Consider the following 7,049-nt stretch of genomic DNA (forward strand, 5'->3'; position numbering starts at 1 on the left):
ATACAGAAGATCTGCTTGCAACTCCAAGTACGATTGAAGTAGCAAGATTTTGGTCACAAGTAATGCAGCTTGATAATTCTTTCTTTCATTTGCTTTTAATGGTAATAACCACATATTCTATTCATTTCTGATTCAAATAAATATAAGTACTATTTTAGACAGCTGGAAGAAGATCATGAAATGGAGTTCCATGGAGCACTATCTGACGCTCATTCAGGGAAAGGTGTACAAGCAAACTATTTTCCAATTTTTTTCACACTCAGCATGTATTTTTTCATTCCCGAATCACTGAGTTTTAACAAATAAAATCTGAAAATATTTTCTGTAGAGAAGGTATTAAAACACATAAATGATGTGGTCTTCAGTCCAAAGAACAGTGCGGAGCAAGTCTCCACAGTAGTCTATTCCACGCAAGCCTCTTCATCTCTGCAGGACTACTGCAATCTACATCCCTTAGAACCAGCTTACTGTAGCCATACCTTAGTCTCCCTCTACAGTGGAACCCATGCACTTCCCTCCATTATCTAATTGATGATCCCCTGATGCCTCAGTATCTCTTATCAACCAGTCCCTTCTTTTAGTCAAGTGGTGCCATAAATTTCTTTTTTCCTCAGTTCTGTTCAGCACCAACTTAACAATTACCCAAGTTAGCCATTTAATCTTCAGCTTTCTTCTGTACCACCACATTTCAAAAGCTTCTGTTTTCTTGCCTGAACTGTTTATCATACACTTCTCACTTGTGTACGAGAGCACTCTCATCTCATTTCTGCACAAGAGTACTCTCACAACAAATACCTTGAGAAAAGCTTCCTAACATTTAAATTTATATTTCACATTAATAAATTAGTCTTTTTCAGAAATGCTTGTTCTGTTGTTATCAGTGTGCATATTATACTCTCTCTACTTTGGCCATTATCAGTTATTCTGCAGCGAAAACAACAAAACTCATCTACTACTTTTAGTACCTCATTTACTAATATGAGCTGTGATCTAAAAGTAATAGGAGTTTTTGTTTTTCTTAAATAATCTTTATTTATTCATCAACATCAACATTCTCTCCTTCAAAGTAACTGCCTCAGATGGTATATAAGCTGCTAAAATTATGCAGACGGTACATCTTGGTGTGCTTTACAAGAAAGTCTAATAAAATGTCATTCTTTATTTTTGCATTTCTAAAAGATAGATATCTGTAGGTTTGATAGTAGATGTATTTCTGTTTAGTTGTCATCTGACGGCACATGACCTTGCTTGTGTATTGCCGACATCGGTGCAGTGGTCAGAGAAAGGTAACGGAAGAACCAGACCATATAAACATTGGATGTGTACAGCGATACCAAAACAAACATTGTTAACAGTCACTGTGTTGTCAAGACTGTGTAATTCATTTTATGCAAACAATGAATTAAGTACAACCAGACGTTTTCTCTTTTACAACATTACAATAATGAAGGTCGTTGTAATAAAGAAAAGCTAACATCAAATGAAACGTGTTCCCCTTAGTAGAAAATCAACCAGTTACCACATAATTTGTTATGCACTAATTACCATCAACTTCTTCCTCTTTTTACAACACTAGCATAACGAAAATTAAATTCAGATTATTTTCCTTTTCTACAACAGTACTGTAATGAAAATGAAACCCACAGTACTTTGTTCCCTGTTACACCAATACTCTAATAAGTGTTCAAAATACCCACTATTTGATTCAACATATGCTTTGTTATGGGGAAACCAGTTTTGTTGCACTCTTCACACACACACACACACACACACACACACACACACACACACACATTTGCCTTTATGGTTTTGGCAGCCTAGAAAATCATCTGCGTAAGTTTTCCCACATTAATTATATGCTAAGCATAGATAAGTTCTTTCATATGGCCCCAAAAATATAAATCCAGTGGACTTAAATCAGGACTGTGTGCTGGCCATCAACATGGACCAAAATTTCCTATCCATCATCCTGGAAATTGTCTATTCAAATATCTCCATACTCTGCAACCTTTGTCAGGTGGACAACCATCATGGAGGAACTACATGTTATGACATACAGCTAATGGAGTATTTTGTAATAAACTTTGGTAGCAATGTTTCCTCTAGAAAGGCTCAGTAATAGTTACCAGTTACCTGTGCATGTAAAACGCAAGACCCAATATTGTAATCATCGATTATACTGGCCCATATATTTATGGAAAAGCGATGCTGAAAATGTGTTGCTACCACTTGGCATGGATTGTGTGCACTCCACATGTGCATGTTATGGAAATAGGTTGTTCCGTCGTGAATGAAACACGCTTCATCTGTGACAACTATTTTGTTTCCAAATCATGCTCCACATTTTGTAACAGAAACCATTCTGAGAATTCTCGTCTCGGAGAGAAATCTTTCTCTTCCAATGCTTGTCTGCACTGAATATGGTAAGGTGGCAGATGCTTCTCTTTCAAAGTGCAGTGAATGACGTGTGCAATACAACCACTTAGTGTGTATTCTTCTTGTAGTCTGAATAGGATCTTCATGGATACTGTCCAGAATTTGTTCCTCAGCTTCCAACATACACTCATGCATTGTGGGCCTCTGCCTTCTGCATGGGGTAGTAAAGAGCCAGTATCTCTCAATCTATCCAAATTAAATATGTACTCCAAGTGTATTCTGTCATGATTTACTTAATAATAAAATGAAAGCATATCAAAAAAGACAATACGTTTCACATACAGAATTAAAGATAAAGAAAACTATTGTAGTTTGCTATGAATGAATTACAAAATAATTAAGTAAAAGTAGAGAATTATGATGATACAAACCTTTGGTGAAGAACAACAAATGATGATAGTGCAGGAAGTCTTCGTTGTGGGGAGCATTCTCGATAAATTCTTACAGCTGTCCTTGTAACACCTTTTGCCTGACCCTAAAGTAAATGAATATCGCATAGTTCAGTGATAGTAAATCTCCCTTCCATCCTAACATTTAACAGAGTTGCAATAACATTTGCACAGGTAACTCAATGACTGCCGATAATCGGCGTATTACGCTAGGCGCAAATTAAGATGCGTATAATGCCTGTGGTGCGGCGTAGCGCAGCGCAGCACAGTACGCATTGTGACTTCACAGCTTCAAATGGGACTGCGCAAATTGGGACATGATGTAACGGGGATGCGAAATGCGCCTGCATCAGGTCACGAGGCATTGTGGTTGCAGCACAGTTTCTCATGCCACACACCACTTGATCACTGCAGGAGGGGTGAGGCGAGGAGCAGGTAGGCAGTCCTGCCATATGCTCAGTTTGGCATGGCGCATATGGGCAGTGGAAATATCACTCATCTGAAAAATACAGCCTAACAGTATACTGAATTTTATTTTCACAGAGTAGTGTTTCATTTTTTGCCGTTTAAGCACTCCATCTCTTTATGTTAGTACATAATAGCCCTCAGTTACATATGTCTGTATAGTCTTTTGTTTTGTTCATTCTTTTGTCAAGAACAATGCACAGTTCAATAATTGGTGAGCCATTAGCCACTGGGATTATATCTTCTGCCTCCACAATGTTTTCAGATCATAACAAGGGACAGATGATTGATTCATCATGAGGGTAGTGAATAAGGAAGTAAGGGATGTTACAAAATCATGTGATCTAGAAGCGAGACAGGAAAGTAAAACGAAGTTATCTACTTGCTTCCTGCTATGCTGGCATTTCTCTATGATCTGTAACAAAAAGTCAAAAAAGGATAATTTCCACAGGTATGATCCCTTTGTGCTCCTGGTAAAAAGCGTCCAAGATCTGAAGTATGTAAGTTTCACTGTCATTACTTGGATGTGTATGTAATAAGAGACATTATACTACATACATGTGGACATCACATTTCCACTGCAAGCTAGAAACATTTGAGAAGCCCTCACGAATAATAAGTGTTAACTGGCTCGTAGTGACAAGAAAAAGTACTTCAGTCATTGCTTACACATTGTCAGCATTAATAAATTAATTATATGACAGACTACACCAATGGAGAAGTGGTCAACATTATTCTGAAAGTATAAGTATCCTGAAAGAGTGCTGAAATGTATCGCTGACAAAGGCAGATCTACTTGCATGACAATGTTTTTCGAAAAACGTAAACTCTTTCTCTCATAAGGTACACTTGGGTAGCTTGTGCATTCCTGTCATACACATTATTCTCAGCTGCTGAAGATACACTGACCATTATGTTGTGTGATGAATCAATTGTTTACTTTTCTCAATAACAGCTATTTTATTTGCGAATCACACATTGTCAGTTTGGCAGGCTGTGAGTGAGTAACCAGCATTTGGAATGTGCGAGTCATTCCTCCTAAATGGTATGCTCATCATTGTTTTAATACTGCTCAGATAATGGAAAGGAATAAAACCCTATAGTGAGTTCCCATTCCAGTCATTCAGTGTCAAAAATACAATAGGTAACAGGGAATCAACAAAAAATCCAACAGAATTGGTGATTTATTTTTGTGTGAATTGCTCATTTGAAGAAGCATCACCATTTATCAGTAATGATCACATTTCTCTTGTTGACAGGTTTAACTGTCCTTTTGCCAAAACACAGTATAATTTGTGCAAACTCACCTTGCAGCAGCTATTGCTACAGAACTCTGAAACAGAGTATCCCATTGAACTGGTAACTGGCAACCAGAGAGTTCAATAGGCTACAAAAATACCTCATTGTGTCAGTTTGCAGTAACATAAGAGAAGAAAGTTCATGATTATTTTCATACTAGGGAACTCTTGTTTCACTAGCTGTCGGTAACCCTTAAAAAATTACAGTCCCTGGATTGAAAAAGAATAAAACAGAAAGTATAACTTCATTTTTCGGCATAATGAAAAGTGCCAACACGAAGATGAAGAACGCAAGAGCAGAGAAGGCTGTGAGATATTATCAGCCAATAGCCTGCTGACTAGGACTACACCATGACAGGAACGCCCCGTATACAAAGAGAATATAAGCGCCGCTCCTGCCAGACTCGGCAGGACAGTTAGAAGATGGACACTAGCAGAGGCACTACCAGAGAGGCCTGGAAGAGCAGTGATATTAATGATAGCAATGACTTATGGGCAAGTGTGACTGCTTTCATGGACATTGTATATATTGAAGGACACTGCTTGTTTGCATGTCACCCATTGCTTGCAACAACTCGCAAATCCAAAGTTAAGTATTGTCAATCTTCTTTATTGTAATAAAAACTATTAATATGATTTGCTTGAATTGTTGTATAGCTATCCGAGAAGGCAGCATCCTTTAGGCACCCTGTTAGAGATGAGTGGGCAGGACCCCACACTTTTTATATATCACCAGAGGTAAAAAAGTTCCATGTGTTTATGAATTGGCAAAATACTCTCCTCCCTGGGTGCTATCATTCACCAAAATCTCGTTTCAATGTCTCAAGCAGTTTAGGAAGTATGAGGGATGTTGTGAATATTTCACTCGCATGGACGTGAGATCGGGAGTGAACATGCTGCACAGAATCCATTTTCTCGAAATCGGAGACAGATAGAGACCTCCTCTCAAGTCTAAAGAAAAATTCAGTATGTTAGATAAATTTCATATGTTGCAAAATATGGTGTAATATCCACCAATTGCAAAATCATAGCAACCCCTACTTTTCATTGCAAACATTTCAAATTTTTCACAGTATCTTGCTAAAATGTGTGTATCACAATAAGAATGACCATTAGCGAGATGGGCACTTTGCCACAAAGCTGACATATAATGCTACAAAAAAGGCAAAAATAAAATATTTTCACTGAATAGTTTCTGTAAAACTGTTTGAGAAAATTCCAGAGCACATGCACTTCAATTCAGTTAGAGCAGAGCATCACCAACTGATGCACGCAAAGCACGTGTATGTACCTCAATATGACGCACTGGACCAGTGTGGCATGTGCAGAAGATGCATGTCGCTCTGTAGTATCGTGTCATGTCCCGCATGCTATACACATCTCAATTTGTGCTTAGCCTTCCAGTGACTCAACCTCAATGGCCATTTTGGCCTACATGTTTGTGACTCACACTCATGATGTCAATACCCGTAGCAGTAATGTCCACTTTTCCAAAAACATGGTCCCGTGATGAACTACTTTTTCTGGGACAACTGTAGGAAATGGGCACACATGTTTCTAGACATTTTAAATCAGTTACTTGTGTTCTACTAAAAGGATTTTTTGTGTCAGCCTATACAATTTATAGCCTGTATACTTGTGGCACTGCTTTTTCCAATCTTGGAAGCATTTCTAAAACTCACTTTTTGCTATGATTTTCTGCTCCACCAGCAATTCTGTTTTCATTTCAGGTGGCAAAATGACATCCTTTCATGGTTCTAATTGTTTTGTAAATAAAACTGCCTTTTCTTGCTGAAACTTAATTTATTTTTGCCAGATGCATTTTGCCTTTTTCTTACTCTAAGGCATCTTCAGTGGGATCTATAACAATACAGTTTTGTTATTTTGAGATTATCTGTATGATTCTGGATCTCACTAAAGATGCCTTAGAGTGAAACATGTCTAGGAAAAATGAATTAAGTTGCTGCAAGAAAAAGGCAGTTTTATTTACAAAACAAGTATTTCTGTGCTTGCTTTGGAGGATGGCCACGCAAACAAACTTGTTGTTTCATGGTTCTCTTCAGCCTTGGAAACAGAAAGAAGTTGCAGGGGACTGTGTATGGTGTATATGGTGGCTGAGGCAACATAATGGTTTTGTTTTTTGTCATAAAATCATGAACAAGCATTGAGGTGCGAGTGGAAGCATTATCATAATAAAGTTTCCACACATGGTTTTGCCACAGTTCAGGTCATTCTCTTCAGACTGCTTCCTGCAAATGGCACTTAATTTCCAGGTAATATTCCTTACTGACTGTATGACCATAAGGCAGGAGCTTGTGATGCACTATCCCATTGTAAACAAAGAAAACCTTGAGAACAACCTTCACAAATGCTTGATCTTTTTGAATTTTTTCCAGTCTTGGCTCTTCAGGCAGTTTCCATTGGGACAATTGGCCCTTGGTTTCGCGGAGTCATACCTGTT

The sequence above is a fragment of the Schistocerca piceifrons genome, chromosome 6 (assembly GCF_021461385.2).
Source record: "Schistocerca piceifrons isolate TAMUIC-IGC-003096 chromosome 6, iqSchPice1.1, whole genome shotgun sequence".
NCBI classification, from domain to species: Eukaryota; Metazoa; Arthropoda; class Insecta; order Orthoptera; family Acrididae; genus Schistocerca; species Schistocerca piceifrons.